Below are 26,107 nucleotides of genomic sequence, written 5' to 3'. Positions count from 1 at the left end.
GCCACTACAACTCCTTTATAAGTGAAATTGAAATACTTAAGCTATAATATATTTTACATTTTAATACGTATTGACTACAATTTTTTTGTTGTCAGAATTTATTCTAATTATTAAATATCCAAATTATGAATTTTGTTTTTTTAATCTGTGAAATATTCATAATTCTGAAGATAAGAGGCACTAGTATTAGAAACGAACAGCACAGTCGAACTTGTAAAAAAATAGTAGCTGTGGGCGAAGCTGTAAAAAAACGAGGCACACGTGAACGCATCCCAGAGGACTCCCCCTCTCCCCCCCCCTCTCTGCCCTGAACTCTCAGCGGCATGAGCGACTGAGCAAAGCTGGACTTTTCCCTTTTTGAAGAACCCGCACCGACTTCATTTCACTCACGCGTGCGCGCGAGATGGAAGTTTGACGCCGAGGTAGGACGCGTTCAAAAGTCTATGCATTTTAGCTTTAGTTCACCAAAACTCGCCGCCAAACTGCGATAAATATCCACGAAGAAAGAAACCCTCGCGACACGGATTTGTATTCGAGTTGAACCGACTCTTCAGGATCCAGCCCCGGGTGTCCAGGTCTGAACAAGACCAGACAAGAGGTGAGTTTTTTTTTGCGGCTTGTATCTCCATCTGTAGCAGCGTTTGTTTTAGACAACTTTTCTACCCAATGGTTTGCTGAACGTGCGTGTAAAGTTTCTAACAGAGAGTTCAATTCATCAAGACCACTGAACACACACGACACCCTTCACCCACCTGGGCTGGACCCCACCTCCTGTGCCACGACAGAAAAAAAACCCCACAATGTTACAAGTGTTTACATTAAACAAGTCTGGCTCCTCCTTTCTGAACTGAGATTCCAGTGACCCCCGGTGAGCCTTGAATTAACCATTGACCTGTTACACACTTGACGATTGTAACGGGGGTGACAAAATGTTTTTTGCAATAGTCAAAATAAATCAATCAAAGTACATGTTGGCAAGAGTTGGCATTATTAGATACAACATGTTTGTATCAAAAAATAGATTTATGTTAGATTGAAGGCTTTTCCTTGATTTTCTGGAACTCCTGTTGTGTTATCAGTTTTATCTTGATCTTTAAAATATATACTTTAATGAATATTGTTTTGATTGTTTAAGCGCTTTGTGACCCTGGTCTGGAAAAGCGCTATACAAATAAAAATTACTTACTTACTTACAACTTTAATTGGATATTAATATGGTTTGTCTGCTATTGTTCATACAAAAAACCTTTATTAAAATAATAATAATAATTGTCCGTTGTAAATTTAATGTGAAACAGACATGGGCATATATGGGCCAGGGAACAGATTCGGGCCCCTTGACTTTCATTAGGCGAGAGTAGAACCGATCCAAGTATAACCTGTAGAAAATAAAAATGTAATTTATTAATAATATTGAAGTAAAAGATTTTTCTGAGTAATCTGCGTTTTTTTTCGAGTTACAGGCAGAAACGTATGGTCGCGACCAGTGTTCACCTTTCTTCACCCAACACACCCTCCCAAAAAACAAAAAACAAATAAAAAACCTAATTCCCGAAGGAGATCTACTGCTCCCCATACTGCTTGCCTGTATTGTCCTGTTGTGTTATCAGTTTTATCTTGCCCTTTAACGTATATACTTTATTGAGTATTGTTTTGAATGTTTAAGCGCTTTGTGACCCTGGTCTGGAAAAGCGCTATACAAATAAAAATTACTTACTTACTTACTTACTGTAATGTCGCCTAAAAAGAAATCTTTCTGAAAAAGTTGAAATGAGTCAATATTTTGGGCTTGTTTTTAGAGGAAATTCCCAGTGTCTCAGGGTAAATCTTCTGCGCCGCCCAGTGTCTTAGTTCACAGCTTTGCCGGTGTAAGTACCATTTTGGTCCGGCCTACAACTTACACGGTGGCGACTGTCATAATGTACATAGATTTCTAAATTTTTGTGTGAAGTATCCCTTTAATTCTAAATATAAGTTATTTGTTTTGAACTTTTTTACAAACTTTTTTATTTAGAAAATAAAACATTTTATACAGTTGTTTTTTAAATAAAAGATTTATAAATAATTCATTGGCATTATTTAGGTTTAAATTTCATGTTGACTGTTTGTTCTTACTTCATTTAATTATATTATTTTGTTCCCCCTCACAACAGGCAAATAATAAAATGTGGCCCCTGAGGATAGATGGATGGATAGATAAACTTTATTGATTCCTCTGGAGGTCTCCTTCGGGAAATAGTTTTTCCAGCAAACAGCAACACAGACGATAGATTCATAAAACAAGAACAAAGTGCAATAAAAAGAAAGTGCAAGATGACATACTCTAAATCTAAAGATAAATAACATGGATCTAAGAAAAAGGATACAAAGATTAACATGGAGTAGAATCATCTTTTCACTCCACTTCTGCCCCCAAACTCAGAATTAAATAGTCTAATAGCACGAGGAATGAATGAGTCCCTGAGTCTATTAGTGTTGCATCTGCTTCTCTGGTCACTGATGACTGAACACTGAGGATTGCCCATCCCTGATCTAAGACATGACGGAGTGTAGCTATAGGGAAGTTCTTCATTCATTCATCGTCTACCGCTTTATCCCGGGGAGACTGGAGCCTATCCCAGTATCATAGGGCGAGAGGCAGGGGACACCCTGGACAGGACGCCATTCACATATGCTCTCATACCTACAGACAATTTCCCAAAGTTCTCATCTATCTCCCCTAATTCTTTTTTCCATTCTTTTTAAAAATCATTCTTGTGTGTTGTATTGAAACATGTTCAAGGATAAAGCCTCACACCTGTGTGTGTTGCTGGACTGGACTCTGGCTGTTGTTTCTCGCTCAGTCCTCTTAGCTCCAGCCATCTGTTCCAGTTGCCCCATAACTTAATTGTTGGCTTAGTTTAAGCCTGGGAATTTGATTAAATGAACACGGAATGGTGATGACTGTTTACTATCCATTCAGTTGCTTTTGCCAAAATATTTATGAAACACAAGGGTAGAGACAGTACTGTACACTGAGTTTCTGGAGTAAAAGTAAAATAAAACAAATGTACCTGATCAAAGTAAGGGTATATACTGGAGTAAAAGTTACCCAAAATAACGTATTGAAATAAAGTACAAATGGTGTAGTTTGCCCATCACGCATAAACTTTACCCAAATACAAAAACAAGGTATAAGTACTATGTCAAAAAACGTAAACAGTTATTTTAAAGAACTCCCCACAACATTGTTTGGATGGTGCAACCGGACTTCACGGTTGGATATATGCCAAAATAATTAGGTTCACAAGGGAGGACCTATTATTATTTCTGACTCTTGACTCAGCAGTCAAAGACCCGTCAGCTGCGAGTTGGCGAGTGAGTAGTTTTTATTTATCAAAGTATTCTGTTCGTATCTAACATAGGATCAAATGTCCATTGTTTTGATGAAAATTTGACCGAATCTGTTTGTTTGTGTGGGAATCAGGAAAAAAACGTAATCTGGGAAATCATTAAGTGAAAGCCAGCGTTCGCACTACAGGGGAGCGGTGAGATTCAACTTGGGATTTTATGGCCAAGAAAAAGCTGCTTACAGATACCATTCCCTCGGGAACATTGGCCGGCTTCTGGCAGCCTCAGATTTCAGAAGAGAAAAAATGTAGGCGACTAATGACATGCACGAGTGGGTGTGGATATAACTTGGTCACTGAAACATACTTATGTATACTTATCCAAGAAAGATTAGATTACAAGTTAGAACTTGGATTTAAAGTTTCGTTTTTTTTTTTACAGATTATTAAAAACATATATTTAAATTATTATTTAGTTAAGAAAAGGATGATAGTGTTAGGATTATAATATGAAAGGATTGTAGAGGGTTTTTATTCCTGGAATACTTAATAAATTGCTGTTTTAATTGAGTGTGTAACAATGTTTCCATATATTTGCATAAATTACATCACCATTTACTGTAGACAATTGGGGTATTAGGTCAACCCTGGTGGTGTTGTTTTTTTAATGTAATGAGCGGAACCACAGTTGAATACAGTACAGTGGAGCAGAGGAAGTTGTGGGTGATATCCGCAGAATCTTGAGTTATTTATGGATACTTTTTGAGAAAGGACGGGAAAAATTTAGATGATCACGTACGGAAAAGTGCAGCCCCTATTTTTATTTCATCATAATGTTTAAAAAGTGACCCTTGTGTGATAGAGATGGACATCAGCCGCGAAACACAAAACATTAATGAATGAAACATGTTGGTATACAGGGTAAAGAAATGGAAATCAATGAAAAAAAATACAGAAATACATCTTTTGTTTTGAGGCATGACTAAACACTGTGAATTGTTTTATTTATTCAAGTACACACAATTTAATGGACTTATTTTTTCCCAGCGCTGCCGTTATGTTTACATTTTCTTGAGCTATTTGCTTTCGCTTGAAAACCACAAGTATGGCCGTCATTTTCAGAAGCCGTCTTCATATTTATGCATGGGTCCCAAATGGTGCCATGTACTTGTATTCATTCAAATAAACTTTTAAAGTTTAAACTTTGATTGCTGGCTTTAATGAAATGCCTGTAGAAGGCACTGAAACTAGTATGTCCATTTGATTCTAGACCTCGCCTCGTACTTCTTTGTAGGTTTTATGCAACTGCAGAAAATGGTGAAAAAGGCCACCAGGTGTCAAGAGGGGGTTTCTCAGTTGCATTATTTCTTCTTAGGTCGCATTAACTTCAAAAAGAGTGCCCAATTTGGGAACTGTGGTCAATTGTGAGCATCCAAGTCCAGGGTATATTCTTCTACTACATCATCAGGCCAGTAGCTCATGTAAACATTTCCACATGTTGCTCAAATTAGCCCTTCATGCTGGGGTCACTTGTTTTACTCGGGGTTTGGCTCAGTCTTGATTTAGCTCTTAAGGAAGACCCTCATGTATCATCAATGGGTGCTTGGTCTACCGCTCTCATCGGGACTTTAGGTTCGACTGGTTGTGGGTTGCTGATGCAACCGTACAGAGTAGTTTAACTAGGTAATACAGTTCAACCACTGAAAAGCAGTTGCAATAGAATATTGTCATCTATTATTTGGGTATGCTTAACACAGCAGTTGACTAGACACTGTATAAATAGGTAGTACATATTTATTTCAGTTGCATTAAATTTTACATTTTAGTGTCTGACGTAGGACTAAACGATTACTCGCATTTGCGATATGATCGTGGTATTCAGAAATGCGATTATTATATCGCAGAGGTTGTGATTTTATTTAATGTTCATTTAATTTTCGAGTCGTCAAAATGACGTGGCGTGACGTCTAGAGAAGCTAAAGAGCAGCAGTAAGAAACGAACTACGGTGTTTTCAACAATTTTTACAATTTTACATCGTTCTTACACTTGTATCGAGACATGTGTCTGCGCACATGTCTGTGTTTATCATAAAAATGACTAAAAAACTTTATCTTGAGAATCTGAGAAATACATTTTAATGGAAAGTTAATAATTTATTGTATTAGATTAAAAGGAATTTATTTTAAAAAAAAAGAGTACATTGAAAAAATGATTGCATAATTAATCGCAGTCGCGATATTTCAGAAAATAATCGCAATTATATATTTTTTTCAATAATTCTTCAGCCCTAGTCTGAAGGTCTGTGAAGTTGACAAGTTGGTGAAACAAGGGGTGATAATGTGGAACAAAGTGAACAACCCTGCGAATGTCATGATTAATAATTGATCACAAAAAATTCATAACTAAATAAAAATAACACTTTTGTAACAAAAATTCATATTATGTAAACAAATCCAATATACTAGTCTGAATCTCATTCACAAAATGCGTAGAAGGGCCTTCGGAGCACAGAGGTCTGGATGACTTTTGTTCATGATCACAGTTTTAAAACACAATTTTAATACAAAAAACACTCACATTTAAAAGTAAATTAGTAAAGTGTTTAACTGTGTAAGGACTGAACTAAACTTGGAAGTATTTTTCTGTCATCATTGATCGTCCTGAAGTTTGTGGAATTTATATTTAGCGCTGACGTCACACACACGGAACTCTGCGCTGTCAGCCTTTTATTCAACCAGTATTAAACACAAACTCTCTATTACGAGGCTCAAGGCAGATTCCAATGATGAAGAAAACAAGAACGTTTGTTATTTTTCATGCAGTTGACTGAAAGTTTATCTCGGAACAGTACAGCAAAGTTAACAGTTAAATTGTTTCTCCAATCTGTTAATACTTTTTTGTAATGAAGCTTCTCTAGATGCTTAATAAAGTTAGTGGTTTTTAATCTTGTGAAGCGATTTTTCCTCTCCTAACATCCACTCGCATCTTCCCTGCAGCAGTTGCTGTCAGCTTAACCGGCTGCTTCACCAGCATCAGCGCAAATATAGTTATTAAACTGCTTGGAACGGATGCGTGGATCGCAGCTTTTTCACCGTACCCGATACGACTTTTAGACTTCTGCAAAATTGCAGGTTGTTTAATTTTTCTTCCGCAACGTTGAAAATCGATCTGCACAATGCGGACTGCAGACGGGTATTTGGAACAACTGTAAAATGATTGAATGTCTGCTAGGGAACCTATGACCGTCACGGAGCATTAATTTACTGCAAGGGGATCAGTCCAATAAGAAATTGTCAAAAAATGGACGCAAAGAAGCAAACACTAGATTTAACAGTGACAGTTTAAGGAAGAAATTATCAACTTATTCCCTTATTACGGGCGAGATAAATCGATTAACCGCATTATCTAGGTAGCTTAGTCCGACTTAGATGGGACTAAGGTGTTCCTCTGCATTTTTAAAAGCTTTTCTGAGCTGCCATGTAACTTTATCTATGGCGAGTGAATTGCTTGTGTAATGTTATGATTTCATCGCTAAATAAAATGACAGGGTCTCATAACGATAAAATGTAAATCATGCTGTGAACTGTTTAAAATGTTCACCAAAAAGATTAAAAAGCTTAATTCAAGGACTCCCTGCTCGCTTCGCTGGGCTGTTGGTCTCCTGTTGTCCTATAGTCAGATTAAAAACTCAATGTAATTATGTCACAGAGAATAGAGACAGTAATCCTATTGGATTGGTTCTGCTTTTCCGATGATTCCTCATGATCCTAGGGAGGCACAGAGATTGGGAATACATGGTAGCAGTCCAAACCTTCTTCTTTTTTACAGATAAGAGACTTAGATAGCTCCTGATACATGGAATCCCCAAGATACCATTATCACTGTGGGGGTCTTCTCAGAGGGAAGTCTTAATGACGCAGCAGGGCATTTCACATGTTTAAGCCACAAGAGACTATATTTTCTGACAAATTGCATATCGTAAAAAAATCCTTATGTATTGTACCACCCCTAAATTTTCCAAGATGTTGTCAGTCTTTTGAGCTGGTGGAGAAGCTTATGCTTCTATGTGTGAAGGGATTGTGAAAGCCGCTCTCTGGAGCAAACTAAATGAGGTAATACAGAGCATTTTCTGAGCAAATGAATAGTGAATGGAGGAAACTTTTAACAGCCATCTAGAGGGGGGGGGGAACAGGGTAGATGAGGAAGTGTTGGGCAGGCATGTAATCCAGAACAGAAATGCCGAGGGGCTGATGGTGGTAGATTTGGCTTAAATGATGTAGATGAATGTGGAGAGAGAAGTTCATGGACAGATGACTATAGAAAGGGGGAAGTAAGGATGTGATTTTTAAAATGATTCTAGTTCTCAGATGATGTTGGAAGTCATGGCATGCCTTTTTTTGAGATCTGAGGATAACATTGTACTCTTATTGTTCTTGGTATTCATTACAAAACCTTGTATCCATTTCACCTAAGTACCAAGCCACGAGAGGGGCGTCATACAGGTGGCTGCAGCGAAGATTTAAAACCAGTCGAGGAGATGGGGGTTCAATCCCCAGATTCCCTAGATTATGCTACTGGTGAATCGGAATGTCACGTCTGGGTGGGAGAATATACATTTCAACTCAGCGCAAACCCACCGTTCAGTCACTTGTTAAGTGAATAATTAAGAAGCCTCTTTGACAGGATTTTTCTCTGCCCTGTATTCACCCAAAAGGGCAGAAGGGGGGGTTCTTGGGAGAGGGGCGTCTGGGCCTCTTAGGCCTGCCTGCTGCTCCTGCAAGTCCAATTTTGTGGTGGTGGTGGTAGCAGTTGGATGGAAGGACTGGCTTGTACTTTTTGTTTAAAGCCCTGACACACAGGAAGTGTGGAACATACAAATGCTGTTTGCCTGCGCATGACCGTGCGTTCAAGACGGGTAGTCGGGAGACCGGCCCAGAAAATGTTTCCACTTCACAATACTGTCTGCTTCACTGGCTTGAGTTGGCAACTCTGAACTAATGGTGTACTGGGTTTTTAAAAAGAGTTTTGTCCCCTGATGTCATGCATTTTCCAGCCGTGCAGGGAGTGCTTATTACAGCCTAATGAATATTGCCAACTATTGAAGGTTGGTTAAATGCTTTAGCCTTTTATTTTTACTGCCAAATATCTTCTTAAATAATGTTGAACTGTTCTTCTGCGGGTCTAAAGGAAATAGTATGTCAATTACTTATGCTCCTGTTGTTCATGAAATTAACTGAAAACACATGTTCTTTCACATTTATTAAACCCCTTTTCCATGTTCGTTAGCTTTTATTGGGGAATACATTAAACCGTTTGGGAAGGAAATAGAAGTAAAAGTCAAGGTAAGTTTTGGTACGTAGAAATGGAACGCCTTATCTCGAGATGTTTTGATCTCTTGAAGGTTGAAGGTTGACTGTTGATCTTTCAGTCACAAGCGATGTCTTGAACTCCAGTCAATGACTGGTGAGTGGTTCGACCAGGAGCCCAGCGAGCTATCTGCTTCCACGGAAGAGGCATGGCGAAACTCTTCTCCAAATAAAATATGCAGCTGTTCTATTTTTGACACTGGATGCTTGGAATCCATGTCATACGTGTCACAGAGCTTCTATGCAGAACACCTTCTCAAGCAAAGCTGACAATTTGCCAACATCGCTCACAAAAAATAAAATGTTATCAGACATTATAAGTGTTAATGTTCATGAACATCTAAAAAAAACAGAGCTTTCTGAAACTATAAAAGCTATTTCAGATACACATACATGAACAGACAATTTGTTTTGATTATGATTTCTATACAACTACATGGAAGTATTGGTAGAGAACAGAATTAATATTCTGAATAAAGGGCCACAAAAGCTCATAAATTAGATGTATATATATATATTTTTTTAACAAAATTGAGAATTTGCTTTCATGTTTATTTTTCATTATAATGGCTATAGAGAGAGTTTCATTCAAGTTAAAGATTAGGGCTGAAACCATCCCTCAGGCTATTTGTTTACTCGATTTTCTGCCAAGTAATTGTTAATTTAATTTGAAAATCACGGCAATGTGCTCCGACTACTGCCTAGTCTTCTGTGTAATGCTGTTAAACGTGTAGTTAGTCAATCACGATGTTGGTTTTCAATTGCTCTTAGTTAGTTCATTAAAAGTGGGGTATAATATTTGTTTTGGAACACTTAAGTATTATTAAGTATGTAAATAAAAATAATTATAGTAATAAGTAATAGCATTTTATGTGTGTCTTTATTAATATTTAATTTCTCCTTACATCTTTTAAAGTTGTTAAGTGTTTTTGTTCTGCTTTTAAAAAATTGTTCTAGTAGCTACATGAAAACCTATAAACTATAAACTAATAAATAATTGGAAATGGATTTTTTTTTTGTCCGTTCCTCGATACAATGGTTCAAAGAGAGTTCATCAATTCAACCCTTCTAAAGAACTGTCTGTACATTTGTTTAATTTTATTTTTTTTATCCTTTCATTTTTACAATACAGCACAGTAGGATGCATTGTAGCTCTACATCTTTTGTTCATTTCTTTGAAGACACAAAATCCACCAGACAGAATGATGGGAACTAAGTAAAGCTCCGCCAATAGGAGGTACTAGTAGTGAGTTTGAGGGTGTCTTTGTGTGCACATTCTTCAAAAACGCATTGACAAATCTGTGAATACACCCTTTTAAACCCACCCAACCATACACACAAACACACGCTCTTACACACACACATGGAGGTGGTTGCAATCTGATTTTTGCTGTATCAAGCATGGCAGTTGTGTGAAGGCAATGCATCTCCCATCTCATTTCACCAGATCTCAGTCAGTCACTGGTTCATTGAAGCAGACGGCAAAAAGCAGGGAGGGTAGAGAGCGACGGTAGTTTGTTTTAGGCATGTGAAAGTCCTGGTCACACTGGAGTGCGAGCTTCTAGTTCTAGTCTAATTTGATTTCTGCGTGCATTTTTGTTTTGGTTTATTAACAGACGCTCGAAGCTTGTTGGTTCAAATGCATATAAAGCAGCATTTTGAAATGGTGCTTGTTGCCAAGTAGCAACTGTTAAAAAATCGTGAAGAACAATTGGCTCTCAGTTGCCCCAGAAACGCCCTTTTCTCTGGGCTGCTCTCACTAAATCCTTACCCCCCTCTTAATTCCCTTCAAACACATTGGGGGAGGGGACATTGTGTTTGTGGGAAAAGTTGGTGTCTATGAAGAGGTAACGGCAAAGGTCAGACATGCATGTCAAAACTTTAGGGTGTATATTTCTTTCTATTTCTTATTTTGTGTTATCTTATTTCATTAATCTATTGTGTTACGCCACCACAAAAACAATTCTTATTTACTTTAAAACACTGACAATAGGGTTGTCCCAATACCAATTACAGAACTTTTTTTTTGAAATACTTCTGATACCTTTCAATACCATGTTAAAAAGGACTCTGTACTTTTAAGTACACACCTTTATTCAATAACAAAACCATCAATCCATCATTTTACATGTAAAGAGTGGAGATGGTAACAATTGTTTTCTTGTAAATGTGCAAAACTCACAACTATTATAAATATACATTGAGTGGGTTGAGCAGCCTTTAAGTGGAACGATAAACTGAAACACTTGTCTTACAAATGTGCCAATGAATAACAAAACTGGTAACTATTATTAAAAAAAAAAAAAAAGAATAAAAAAATTATTTGCAGCGAAGGGTCATAGAAGTTTTTGAAAGGCAGTCTGTGACTCTCTTGCTTGTGGTGGGATGTCGAATTAACATGAGCCGACCAACCCTTAGGATCTCGCATCTCATAACGTTGCACCACATAATGGTATTGTCACATTTATCTATTTTTACTCCACATTCATTCATTTACAAATGTGACTCTGACTGTCAAGTTTATCAACAAAACTAGGTGTAGTTCTTTTTAATTAAAAATGGCAGAAGTCATTGTTTAGAAGGTGGCTCTTATTTGTGCATGATTGTTCTTCTTCTGTGGTCATGGCACCCATGTATACTGCCCCTCTTGGTTGCGCCAAGAACTTGTGTATTCGGTAATGATATAATTATACCTAAACAAAATCCATCATTTTATTTTTTGCGTGTTGGTAACAAAGTATCGGTCCTTGTGACAACCCTATTCTTTTAAGTGCTCTAGAAGTCACACTGCAACCTGTCGTCTAGGCTCTGTCAATACTCAATAGTTTGATTTAACTGTTATGTAAATAAACACAACAGGCAGAAGTAGGGCTGCACGTTATATCGTAAAAATATCGATAATCGTGATATTGGAACGTGCGATAAGCATATCGAAAACATGTGCGATAATTTATAATTATTTATTGTATAAATCAAGTATTTCTTGAATGCGCACTTCGAGCAATCGGGCGCGACCTTAAATGCGCATGGTCCTAAGATGCTGCTTCACTATTGGCCAGAACCAGCACAGGTGTGTGTAGTAAACAAGCATGGTGGAAGACAAGGAGCGAAACGCCGACGAAAGCTGTGAGCAACTTATACCGAGACGATACGGTAGCACAGGGAATTGGAATTATTTCAGTTTCAATTAGGATGACGAAACCCAAAAAACATGTTTTCTGCCTACAAATCTACACAGCCACCTTAGGAACCACCACAAGGACCTTATCAAATCATATCAACAACAACAACTGCACAGAAGACTCTGGTAAAGATGGGAAAGCGAAAGGCAACATCAAAAATTATTATAAATTAATCGCAATATATCGCAAAATGCACTCTTTCAGTCAATTGTAATGATGGCTTTTTAAAGACTGTAATGTAAAGGCAGAATTGCTTTTGAACTTTAAGTGACAAAAATAAATTAAATATTTGAAAATCTAGAGTAATTTTCTTTGTAGAATAATTGCAACGTTTAGACAAGACATGTTAATATTTGGACCTTTTCTACAGTACGTTTGAAAGTATTCACATTGATTTGTGTATTTGTTGTTTGTGTTTAGTTTGACTTTTTTTTTAAGACTCATTACTTTTTTGGGTAAAGGAAAAAAATATCACATTAATAGCGATATCGCAATTCTTCACACCAATGTCGAATATCGTACAAATTTCCAATATCGTGCAGCCCTAGGCAGAAGACACTATGTTAATGTCAATGACACATCCAAACAAGTTATAATACCATTAAAAAATATTCACAAATCGTCACAAATCCGTGTGTATCCTATCCAGGGTTTCTCAGCGGGTGCCATTTTGAAGGTTGGTTGACCCCTAGAGGCATTTTAAGTTTGACAACTGAGTAAGAGGTAGGCTAGTAGAGACTTGTTGGTGTCCAGATCGTCATCTCAATGTTTTTGATTTTTAAACAATCGCAGGGTCTGTGCCCACAGCCCTGTCAGCCACAGAGGTAGAGTAAACTGGTTAGGAAGGGATGGTACAAAGGCTTAAAGAGATGAAGATAAGATGGACATAAAAGGAATGGCTGCATCGTTGGGGCACAGTAGGGAGAGTCTGCTTAAGCATGAAGGAGTGGACAGATGAGATCATATGATCCAGTAGCTTTGGGTGAGGGGTTGCGACGGACTAATGGCCACTGTTTTTTTTGAGAGGAGGCGGCAGTAGGTAAGGTAGTTAGTGATCGGAGACAAGAAGCCAAGAACTTTGAGGTTGGTAGTTTTTGCAGATCCTGGTTAAGATTAAATCAAGAACATCGCCAGTGTTTAGATGGCTCGCAGTGATATCAGATGAGATGCCTTCTCTGAGTCAAAGGAGACAAAGAATACTAGCAAACATTTTAAAAATACTGCTCCGCTGCTTTTCCTCTGTTAAATGAAAAATATATATATTTTTTCAATGTATATTTTTTCTATTTAGTTTTTTTAATTCAGTAAAATACGTCGAGCTTAAAAAAAATGTAAAAAAAATTGTCTTATCTTGTCAACCCAATATGGTGTCGATTCTTTTCCTGCACGTTTAAATGCTTTGTCACATTCCTAGATATACCCGCTTAATAAAATGGTCATTGTGAATACCTGCACAAAACGTGTGATAAAGTAAACTTCTGAAGCCCGTTCATAAAACCAGGAACAACACCACTGAGAGGCTTGGCTGAACGCCCAGACCAACTAATTGAAGCAGTTCTTACTTGAATAAATCCACGAGTAGCATACTATTTGAAAATGCTAAACCATAATTTACCGTACAGAGAAGCTACAGTGACTCAGTAAAATAACATCAGTTGCCGCTACATCTTACGCTTGACAGATACAGATGGTTTCCCAAACCCTCTTGTAGCCTGACGGTGTATTCCTCTCTTCTTATCTGAGTCTGACAAAACGCCATTGACAAGCCTTGACTAGTTTCACATCCTTCTTACTGAGTGGAATGATAATAAAAAAAATTGACTGAGGTGCTGATAACCCGTCGCCTCAACATCCTCCAGGGCTAGTTTTGGTAGATGATAATGTTACTTCCTAAATCATTCCTCTTTTGATCTGAACTTGTGATGTGCGAGAGTGGCCCAGTAAACATGACTCATGCAGTTCTGGCTGATAAGAGATAAGTGGTGTTAAAAAAATATTCTTACACCTAAACATAACATATATATTCTTCAAACTAGCGTATCGATATTCAATGGCACTGTATACATTTTTAAATATAAAATTAACGTGTAAATATTCACAGCGTTAATTTTTGTGTTGGGAGTCAAGCTCTGGCCACTAGATGGCAGCACTCATTACACCTTAACCGCTAAAGGAGCAGTGAAATGCTTTGTGATCCTGGCAATGACTGAGGACGAGCGGATATGGTCGACTCCAGCGGCCTTAAGGCTGATGTTTGAACATGTTTTTGAAAACATTAAAGCAGTTACGACTTTGTCAAGAGCCCTGTCCATTCTGCAACTCCAGACTCAAGTACTCGGGCAATACTACTTGTATATCCTTGTTTCTACAGTATCGCAATAGATTGCCATACACCATATCGTGGTGCTGTATCAGACCAATACAGACCTCTATAAGAGATGAGTCAATTTACAGAAAACCCCCATGTGATCTAACTATTTAGGTGTGAAAACATAATTTTCCAAGGTGCTAGAAATATTTTGTATCAGATTCAGATTAATTTCTAGAAGAGAATAAGCGGCATAGAAATGTAGATTGACTGTTATGGCCTTAATAAGTTTATTAATGGATAAAACTGCAGCAATTCATAAAAAAAAAGGTTTTTCCATTTGACCCAATTGATAGTCAAATTCTGTTCTCAATTATACAAAGTTATAGGATTAGTGTGCCAACACAAGGTTTGATCAAAGGTCACGTAAGCTGGGAACAACAGTATGTGGAAGTAGATAATCTGAAATCCAATCAGAGGGAAATTGAATTGTGTAGTACCATAAGGCTCAGTACTGTGACCCAAATTGTTTCTACTGTATGTTATTGATATATTTATATTTAAAAGTATAGAGATGGCTCGCAGTTCTTCGAAAACAGAACAAATGTTTTTATCCGATGAATATGTTAACTGACAGTCTTCTACTTCAAACTATTTTTTACCTAATTTTATTGGTTGTTGTTTTATCTCCCGGCCCCAATCTGAAGGTAAAACATGAATGGAAGTGGCCATGTGTGAAGCAGCCTTCTGTCCGTCTTTAGCAACAACTTTCAATGAAATTTTCAGGAAATGTAGAGAATATGCCGAGGAGAAGCTGGATTCACATTGGAACCAGGAATCCTTTGAAGAGTCTGCGAATTAATTGCTGTGTTCAAGAAAATCTGTAAAAGAAATGGACAACAGAACTTTTTTAAGCAAGGCAAACGATCAACTCGATTAAACTAGGTCCATGTGGCTGTGATGTTGTGTTGTAAGATTGCAGTAGGCCTGCTTACTTACTTGCTTATTCAGGAACTTTGAGGCTTAACTCCAGTACGTTCTATGACCTCACATAAGGGGTTTGTGATAATGCTGACTAGGGCTGGGATGATAAAACTCACGATTCGATAGTGTGATTGTAGTTGGCCCACGATAATGATAATATCACGATACGCGATATCTGTGATATCCTATATATTGCAAAAATTACATTAATTTACGATGTATCAATATATATGTGGCAAAATCATAAAAAAGGAAAAAGTATTTTTCAATTTAATTCCAAAACTTCGTACGGTTTACTACTAAAAAAAACGGTGTGAAGCAACTAGTTAAGATTCAACTTGGACCAGTTTTAGTTTAACAATACCTAAACAAGTTACAAAAGGAATAATAATTAAGTTAAACATTATGGGAACGTTTAAGTGCTTTGGGTCAACCTGCATACATCAATGTATATTCAATCCATACGAAATATAATAAAACTGAGCTAAATAAAATAAATGTGATCACATTACAAGACATGCATTCAGCATAATTGCAGATTTTTAGTGTTGCTGCTATATTTCCTACCGTCACCTTGTCTTGTAAAAGCCAAAGTGTGTCCACTCTTTAGAGTGGAATAGTGGGTGGGTCTTTTATTTGTTATTCGTTGGTTCTTATTTTCCGTCATTCTTGTTCTTTTCCTATGGTTCGTCATCACCGGCCGCTGTTTACTTTACCCTCATTAAGTGGATTAGCGCCCCCATGAACAGGACAGGACAGAATAAGTACTAACGGTGACAATCTGGTAAATCCATATTGTGTGTTGTAATAAAATATAGATATTGCTTCAATGTATTGATTATATATTGAGACTGAGAGCACAACATATTTTGCTTTATCGATTTTCTTTTTCCCCTTCCTCTCATGCTCACAGATTTATGTGACTACTCTTCATTTATATGCACTTTTCCACAATTTCATAAATATATTATTCATAAAAAAAGAAACCTCCGCTGAGGCACTCACTGGTTGATAATAATGTAGATTTATTTTGAACGGGGTTTTTAATGAATTTGCTGTGTGTTCCACTTTCCAAATGTTGCTCAATTGAATTAACCTGATTTTGTTGAAGCGCTTTGGCCTTTTTAGAACAGCTGGACTAATCGTAGCATGCTTCATTGGGTTAGCACAGTGTCAGAGGCGAACATCATCATTGATTCCCCTCGGCAACGGCTGATGCATATTTTAGGCCTTAGGGAACAAACTGACTCCTGACCTGGTTACATATTTTTTCAAAGGAAATTTCTAAATACTGGATGCGATTATGAAAGGCTAGCTTAGTTGAAGCGCAAGGTCCCATTGTATTTGTTCAGGTACTTTGAAGTTGACCTTTGATCCCACGAGGCAGCATAATAATACGTTTATTTTAACTTTTCCTAAAATCTTAAATTACGCACAGCACAAATGAATATTTTCTCTAAAAGATTTCAAACGTCTTTTCAGATATCGAGGCTCATAAGTCCAGCACCACCGTGAGAAATGGAGCCGTGATAAATAAATGTTATTATATTTAACGTTCCATGAACACTTGACTACTGACAGAAATTTTTACACTTCATTTCTTTCACATTATTCTCCTCTAATAAGTTAAACTCATCCACATGCACACAACACAGTGGCACAAGACTTGGCGCACACACACACACACACACACACACACACACACACACACACACACACACACACACACACACATCAGAGTACGCAAAAAGCAAGCGATTATTATCATTATCGTGATTCAAGTGAGACGTACATTATAAATATAGTCATCCATTTAGAAATGCCCCGTAACATTTTGTCTCCTAAATGACTCAAACTACTAATATCCTGCCACAGCCTAACCTCAGAATATCAGATACTGACACAGTTATTGAGTCACAGTTTCACTCTGATCTTCAAGCTTTAAGCTATTTTTGAGTCTCATCTGTTGAGAGTCGAGAATGTTCTATTACATTGACAGTAAATCTGGCTGAGCAGATGTCTAGTTGAAAAAAATCAATCCAACCACATTATGGATATTAGCTATATGTCAATTACCAGTTAAGATAATGTGTTTTATTTAGAAGAAAAAAAATGGACATCATGTGCACCAGCCGGGTTCATGGTACTATTAGAGCCAGTGAATGGTTTCCTGCAGCGCTTTATAGTCAAGGTGGCTGCCTTGACAACAAACGGGGGTGCAATAACATATACCCTCGAGACACAACTAGAGGTTTGCTGCCCAGACTGGCCCATGATTCGATCCTACACCGGAAAGGTTTATTTTATTAGAATTTGGAAACCACATTCATTTGAAATAAATATCGCTTTTGTTTAATGTAGTGTTTAAATAATGGAAACCTACTTTTCAATTCGAAGTGTATTTACTTATGTGCACCTTTTATGACATTTTCTTTCTTAATTGTATATGCAAAGATATTTGAATTAAGCAATGACGATGTTGAGGCTTTATTGCATTCAAAAGTATACATATATGAAGTACATTTTGTTGTAGAGACATAACAATAATAAAAAATATATATATATATATATATATGCATTGAAATGGCTTGCTGTAATTTCCAGGCTTCATAGTGCACTACCAACACAATTTAAAAATACTGTGGTCCCTCGTTTATTCCAGGGGTTGCCTTCATTTTTCACTACTCAAGTACATGTTGAGGCCTCATAAAACCTTTTTTTTTTAACTTTTTATAAACCTTTCCTAAACTCCAATTTCCACATTTTCCACATACTCACCCATTTAATACACTCTTAAAAACCTACATCATTTTAACAACATGAAATTCTTAATGATTACTCACCCTGTGGAATATATTCCAGCTCCTCTGATCGCGCTGCCTGTAACATAATTTTCCTCCTGTTTATAAACTCTAGTAAGGATTTTACACAGGTCCGTGAAGGTTTCATGAAACTGGCCGATTGGCTGAGTTGGTTAAGGGAAAATAGTGAGTTGAGTTTGTTTGTTCTCTTGGATGAACAGCGACATATGTTATATAATGTAATGTGTTGACAACAGTGACGTTGTAAAATGACATATTAACAAGGAAGGATGCTTTAAGTTCCTCTAAAATATTATGCATCTTCATTTCCTTCTTCAACAACCAGATTGATCACATTTGGTACATTGTATGCATTTCTTTGTGTTTACTATCATAAGTGTGTGTGTGTGTATGATACATAAATTGACTGTTCAAATCAAGTTCAAACCTTTTTATTACCTTTTTTGTCCCACTTTTGCTACTTCTGACAGCGCTCCCTGTAGAAACGTTTAAAAGTGTATAAGCAGCGTTATTGTATAAGCCGCATGGTTTGACGCATGTGAGAAAAAAAGGTGCATTTTATATTTAGAAAATAACTGTCTATTTCTGGTTTCTTATTTGTTTGTATTGGTTAAGAGCTGAATGGTGTTAGGAAGGAGAGCACTTCCTATTCCTGTCATTTCTACACAATGGTAATCTTTTCTTTTCGGCACTTCAAAAGATTCAGTTACTTTCCCCCTTCTCTATGAATGTCCTGTCTTCAAAATGTCTTTAGATGTATAGCATTTTAGTAGATGGTTAAATTTGACACGGTCAGTGAGTAACTAAGTTTATACTTACCATCCCTGATGAAGTACACCGATACATCCGTCAATAAAACCAAATAGTTTTGGTGTCAAACTTTTTTTTCTTCCCAACACAATTCGATCGACCCCCAAAGTGTCTTTTTTTTTTCATTTTCTCAACGTGTGCACAATTACATGTGACCGTATAGAACAATGATGGGCTTTCAAACGGCAGAGCACCCTGAGGTGATCGAGCTGATTTCTGGGACTGTGTTTCAGAACCCCTACTCTGTTCAGTTAACAGCTGTACTGGGAGAAGAGGAAAAAAAGATCCAGATCTTTAAATCCCTGCAACATATTAAAGGAACAGACTGTGACCCATATATGAACACCAGAGAGGGAAACTGCTGCTGTGTCCTGGAGTATGTTAGGAAAACTGCACAAACCTTGCTCATGTGTAACTAGCTGAGATAACTTTTATTTTTAATTTCTGTCTCATCTACTGCGGTCACTCTTTTCTCACCGCACACAACAAACACACGTTCGCACACACATGCGAATACATGCATTCAAATGTCATTTTGAAACAAAACTATTTCCAGAATCCGGGAAGAAGAGATTAAAGACCATCTACCGTTATTAAAGTATCATGTTTGGGGTCACTTTTGGCTCTCATTGATGGACAAATGAGGAGAGAGACTTTAGTACTCTACTCTTGCTCTTTCTCTTATTTTTTAAAGGTTTTTTCCTTCTGTTTGTATATTATTTTGACAAAATTGTGGTTTACAAAAATGGCAAAAGCATGTGTGTGAGGATTTAAAAAGCATGCATCAATGCAACTTGGATTGGAACCACATTTCAATATTTGACAGAACGTGTCACTTCCTCGTCTCCTGAGTGGAGATGTAAAAATTGGGTGCGTTGGAGCGCTGCCTGGACGATCGGCGAGAGCAGATGGGGACCAGGTGAAAACAAGCGTGAAGATTAAAGAAGCATTCATAAGTCCGATTCTGGAGCTGAAAGTGAAGACAGAAATAGTTTGATTGAAACTAGACTTTAAAAACTTCAACTGTAAGTTGTATTACATCGATTTCCACAAATTTGCTTTAGTATTTAATCTGTGTTTTTGAGTGCAGAGAAAAGGCGCCTCTAAATAAAATGTATTATTATTATTGTTAATCTGGGTTCTGAGCTGTGGATCAAGTGTAGAAAGTCAAAAAGTAGATTATTATTCTTCCAGGTTTTTCTGAAGGTTCCAAAACAGTTTTATTGACTGCCAAAGGGATCAAAAATCAGTAAGAAGAATGTCAAAAAAGTTGTCTGAGGAAAGAAGATTGGCTAAGCTAAAGATCTCATTCAACACAATGTAAACTGTCATGAGTTACGGATCAAAGGAGCCTGTTTAAAAGATCCATGGTCAACCAGAACATCTTCACCATCTTTCTGAAATCTGAACATTTGAAGTTTGACTTTATTATAAGTGGTCTTGCCCTCGTAAGTTGATTTCACACATTCAACCAAATAAGAAAGTAGACACAGCAAGGGGTTTTGTATTGTGACTTTCTGTGTTATAATAATGATAATAAACATCCTATTTGGGCCTTTTTGGGACACATGAAAAAGCTTTACAAAAAGGATAATTTAGGAGCTAATGGTTGCTGTATTCATTCTGACAAATCCTGTTGTGTCTCTGTTGTTTGTTTAGGGAGCTCCTGGTAAGACTGGAGATCGACGGGCCTGTGGACGAGCTGGTCTGGAAGAGTGAAGGTGAGAAATGTTTGCATGCAAGTGACTCAAACTCAAACTCTTTCTTACCAAATACTCTGTGTACTACTGTACAAATAGACTCACAACACTTTCTGCATGTGATCAATATCTGAAGGCATAATGGCTCTGGGGATTTTTTTTTTTTTTTTACTAGCGCAGCTCTGTCAAATACTTCCCAAAAAACCACATCCCAGTGTGCTTGCTATATAAAGTGTCAGAGTCTGCAATTACTCCACCCTCGCTGAACGTTTTTTTTTTATTCTTACTTCTTCAGCTTTGTTGCCAAGTTTATTTCATACCCTGATTTCTTACCATTCTCGAGTTAATTGGGAGTTGTTCCTCATAATAACCTTGATCACATAAGCTAACCATAGAGGTTGATGCAAAGTTGATGACAGTGTGGAAAAACATCTGCTACAACGGTTTATTTCGGATGAGGTAGCTCTAAAATCTTGTGGCCGGTTGGATACGAGAACTTCTTCCACAATCTTACCACGATCTTGTAAATTTCTAACGCCACACCTTTACATAGTTTTTATATATGGCAACTTGTTCTGCTGATACTGAAGTCGCTGCTTCGCTAACACTGTCTATGACGGTCTTTATGTATATTGTTTATCAAACTCGTTAATAAAACGAAATTATGCATTTATAAGACTATTTAGATTTGGTAGAAAAAAAAGTATCATTTGAGTTGTGGTCCACTTGTCTGGCCTCTTATTACAATAATTCTCCAACTGATCATGATTCCAATGGTGAAGGACTTTGTTCAGTATGTCTTCATACCTCCAGGTTGAGTAATGGACCTTAATGGCTCTTGATATAGCAAACATCTTGGTATTTATTCAGGTTTGTGTATTTCAGAATTGTGCAAGCATTTATCAAATCATCCCACAGATCCTTTAGTCTTTCAATGTCTAAAATATTGCAGTGCTTAAGTATAGCTTTAACATTAACATTAGGTAATTAAACTCAACTAATGGCAATAAATAGTATTCTGATTAAAATATGAAAATACAATTGTCGTTTAATTAAAAAAAAACATTTTTTAAAAAGCAGGCTGCAGAATGGGAAGATTTGTATTCAATTAGAATTGACTGTCAAATAAACATTTGTGTTTATGGCTGAATATGGTACCAAGACAACATGTACAGTTTTAATTTTGTTTTTATCTTCAAGCTGGTCTTTACCCTTGTTAACACATTTAACAAGGGTTAAATTGAATTTCAAATGGTATCAAAAAAGTATTTAAAAGTCTTGAAACTTGCACTTAGCCATAGGAAGCCAGTACATGCAATGTAAGATCTTCTAAACTTCCCTATTGCTATTATTTCATTGAATGTCCTAGCACACATAAATGATTTGGACGGGTCCATACAAAATATTTAACCGATGAATTCAAATCGTTTGTTGGCAATAAAACTGTTGTTCATCCAATCCCTGCGACACTCTCACTGCAAACATTCTTCTTATTTGAACGCAAGTCAGTGTTGAGCACACTGAAGTGTTAACTGAAACCTTGCTACAATCCTCAAGTAAATAAGTTTGACTTTTACACCTTCAAGTGCTTTGGCCCCTCGGTTTTATCATTAACTTGAAACTGGCGACCATGGAGTCGGGCATTTGCAGAGCACTAAAGCGTTACTGTGGTTGAATAAGAAAACCAATCCGTTCCATTTCCATCCAGTTAAAGTGATATCTAAAATTAAACCTGTGCTATATTATTCAGACTAAGTAAAAACTTAAGTATTCATGTGTTCTTCTCTTATCTACACTGTGACTCTGTCCTCACTGTCACCCACACTTGACCCTAGATTTGCTTCGGTGCTCTGTGTCCGGTCTCTAAAGCTGACTTGAAGATTATTTTGTGTATTTCTCAACACTGTTTTACAAAAGTGATTTCCTTCTATGGTCCTTAGTGCTGTTTGACCAGCTGACTGGAACATTTTTTTTATAATTTCTGTTTATTTACCAGAGCCCATAATTCCATAAGCTCAATTTCATTTTGTATTTGCGTCACTCTAAACTCTCCAGGCTGCAAACGCTGGAACACACAAACTCCCACTTAAATAGCAGTGTCTCCCACACAGAGAAACTTCAGTTCAGCCCATAGACTAAAACCTTTTTTTTAAATCAGGTGATCTGTGAATTTGCCATTTACCTGTTCAGTGTTGCTATTAATTGAAAAAAGAGGTTAAAGGATATTTAAAATGAACTACCTAATACGATTATTCACCAACAAATATCCTGGGTTGGGGTGTCTTGGGTTCCCCCCTCAGGTTCTCTCACTAATTTGCCTCGATAATCCATTTTAAAGCTCAATTATGCCGCCGACTAACCTGTTAACTCTATTAAGATTGGATGTCGACACTGAATTGTGAAGAGGATCTAAAACACAATATACACTAGGAGTTTTTTTTCTATGTTAACCATACACTGCATCGGTCCTCGAGTCATTGTGAATGTCTCTGTTGAACATCTGCCTTTATTCACAACATCGATCACAATGACACTGACGTTTAAATGTGTATATTAGAGGATGTGAGGGAATCACAGGGATGCAGAAATGCATCAAGTGACACTGAACCATTGACAAGATATAATCAATTTTTACAAGTACATACGTTTTCTTGAGGCACTGCACGCCTTTGTATTGTGTATACACATTTTTTTGACTTTGGCCCGGGCCTAGACCCTGAAGTGAAGGCACCCATCGGTTTTGATGAGGCGTTCGCTGCACCTCTGTCCAAGTTGCCTCAGGCAAAATATCACACCCCTGCAGGGATTCTGCCAGAAAATCCATCTCTCTCTCTTTTCCCAGCCAGAGCATGGTTCACTTTTTGTTTCGCATTGGAGTTTTTTGAGCAAAACAGGTCAGCGTGAAAGAACCCCTGAGCTGTTGTGCGAGGCTTAGAAATACTGATATGATATAGTTGGACGCACCTCAACACAGTTCCAGCCCTGGAACTAGTCTTGCTTGACTGGACTGGCCCAGGATAAAATGACGGTGACTAAGTTTCCAACACACTGAATAGTCGGGGCTAATAGCTCGAATAAACCCTGAAGTCTGACTGCCGTTGGTTGTTTTTGGTTAAATGAAGCTTAAAATTAATTAAACTATTGAGTAACGCTGCCTCTACGATGATGTAGGACTTTGCGAGTGCTTCTAGGGTGGAACTGTCGTGAAGCAGCAGTGTGAGGACAGTTTGTGACCAGAGGCGGTGTGAGACATTTGTGTGACTCAGCAGCTAATGTCCTCAGCGATGGATATGTTTTCATAAAGACACTATCATCCCATGATTCAACACCGTCACAATCCTGGAACGGTCAACATACATGGGCCGATGTTGTTAATGAATACAGGAAGTTTGAATCCCTTTTTCCTCCGTTGCTAAAATGATTTCATGTCTAAAAGTGGAACCAAGAGGATTTTGAGTGAAATTCTTGAAAGAAAGAGGTGGAAACGATTCAATCGACAGACCTCCAAGTTGACATGCATCTGAATGGAGCATGTCACTGCAAAGAAGAGATGTCATTGTGTGTGTGACTTGAATCGACGGCAACAGTGCGTATCATGCGTGAATGGTAGCACGGCTGAAATCTGATCCGTGTGTGACATCAACATGGTTAGAGGTTTTTTTTTTCCAGCCACGAGCCTCAATCCCTCTTTTCAATTTTGGATTTTCACATGAAAACAGGCCTTTTTGACTTAACACGACACGTATGCATATATTTGTCATGTTAAATTGCAAAATAATGTGAGGTCAAAATCTTGTCATAAGCACATTAAAATGTGTGACCAAGAGTTTGAATAAACATGAATTTCATGGTGAAGATGTAGTGCAGATTTTTATCATGAGAAAAACTCGCCCACATCTTCCTGCAAAGTTTCACTGGTTATAAACCTTTTTTTTTTTTTTTCAAATGTGAAATGGAAACTATTCTAATCACCACAGTATCTACATAATGCACATTTTAGCATTATAGCTAACCTCAAACTATGCCAGGAAAATAATAAATAAAAATCGTAACTTACCGCCTCAAGAGAGCAGCGTCTAAAAGACCCTCTCCATTGACTCTCATCCATCCAAACCAGTTGCTTAATTTATCTTCCCTGAGATTCTTTGGTTTTATTATTTTAGTTTACAGCAAAGGAAACACATTTTATTTCTTAATTGATGTGGGTATTTGTTTCATAAAAGCAAAAACTAGATTAACACTGTTATTGTCTAAAATGGATCAATATAGAACCCGAGAGACAGGAACTGTATACAAACTTTAAAATTGGTATCGTAATGGCAATATTGAAAAGTGATATTGCACATTTTGCTCATATCGTGCAGGTCTATATAGTTATGTTGATTTTAGAGCAATATTGCAATTGCCAAAATTAGTGCAAGCATCTTTTATCATCAACTGTGTGAAGGAACTGCCTGTCAGTGATGCATATTTCCACTGTCAAAACTGGGGACATGTAAAATTAGAAACTTTTATTCCCAGTGTTGTAAAAACAAAATCGTTTTTTTTTTTTTTGTGGTGGCAGAATAAAATAATGAAATCAAATGAAAAATCAAATAACCATTAAAAAAAAACAAAAAAAAACATAACCATGAATACAATAATTTGATTTACATGCCAGAGAAAGTGAGAAAAAAAACAAACACCATTTGGTTCCTCGATGTGACGGATTAAAAATATTTGACTACAGCACAAATTGGCATGAGACCAATTTAATAATGCACATGATTTTGCTCCCGGACTGCTGAGGTTTGTAAGTACTTGTTTGTGTAGTGTGCCACAATCTGCCTAATCTGTGGGATACTCACACACCCCGTCTGTGATTGTTGTTCCCTGTCCTACTTTCGGACTGAATGTTTTCGTTCCATCCTAATGCCGACGCCTGCGAATTAAGTTTAGTCCAGTCTTAGGCCGAGTAAATTATTTGACTGAATGTATGACCATCAGATAGCCTAGTAAATGTGCAACACATTTTCAATCAATGGGTGAAATATTATTTTGGCGTTATCAATATGAACAGACCAAATACATTACAAGCATGAGAGTGTTGAAAAGTACAGATGATCTCTGTTCAATAGTGAACACAACCCTAGATCCTGAGACTTATGGAACCCCTTAGTATCAATGGCAGCTTGTTCTCTTTTGTATTGGTTGTGAATGAGCTGTAACAGTCCTGCCTGGACAGACTGAGCCTCCATCTTCTCCTCAAAGTGCTTCATTGTTTCCATTTACACATATATGCTTAAAAAATGTTGGCTGGAGTATGTTATACTGAGATGACGACACATTACGCGCTTGTAAGTCCTTGTTATGATGTCACCAGTTGGATGTGGAAAACATCCTTTAAATAAACCAGTCTAACACAGTATTCTAGTCTTCTCCTAATAAAATGCATCGAGCTTTACATGGAACAGCATTGGTTCCCTTTCAAAAAGCACATAGCCCAGAATCTTGTTGTCACTTTCATTCAATCCCCATTATGGAAAATAATACAAAACTGTTTAGTAAAAAACATTATCTTATATCTGACTCATGCTCTTGCACTCTTTCCCAGAAAACCTGATTC

At 37.2% G+C, this 26,107-nt stretch overlaps 1 protein-coding gene across 1 annotated transcript in view; it reads left to right on the top strand.

Annotated features, from left to right (window-relative positions):
* Nucleotides 1–340: 340 nt before the first annotated feature.
* Nucleotides 341–26,107, top strand: part of plxnb1b (plexin b1b) — a 47,528-nt gene continuing 21,761 nt past the window's right edge. The window contains exons 1-2 of the mRNA XM_087800175.1: nucleotides 341–598; nucleotides 20,462–20,523. The gene's annotated coding sequence lies outside the window, so the exon portion shown is untranslated. The remainder of the gene's footprint in view (nucleotides 599–20,461; nucleotides 20,524–26,107) is intronic.

Source organism: Callionymus lyra, chromosome 10 (genome assembly GCF_982586985.1).
Source record: "Callionymus lyra chromosome 10, fCalLyr1.hap1.1, whole genome shotgun sequence".
Taxonomy (NCBI): domain Eukaryota; kingdom Metazoa; phylum Chordata; class Actinopteri; order Syngnathiformes; family Callionymidae; genus Callionymus; species Callionymus lyra.
The sequence above is the reverse complement of the archived record's forward strand: the minus strand, read 5'-3'. Positions and strand labels throughout refer to the sequence as shown.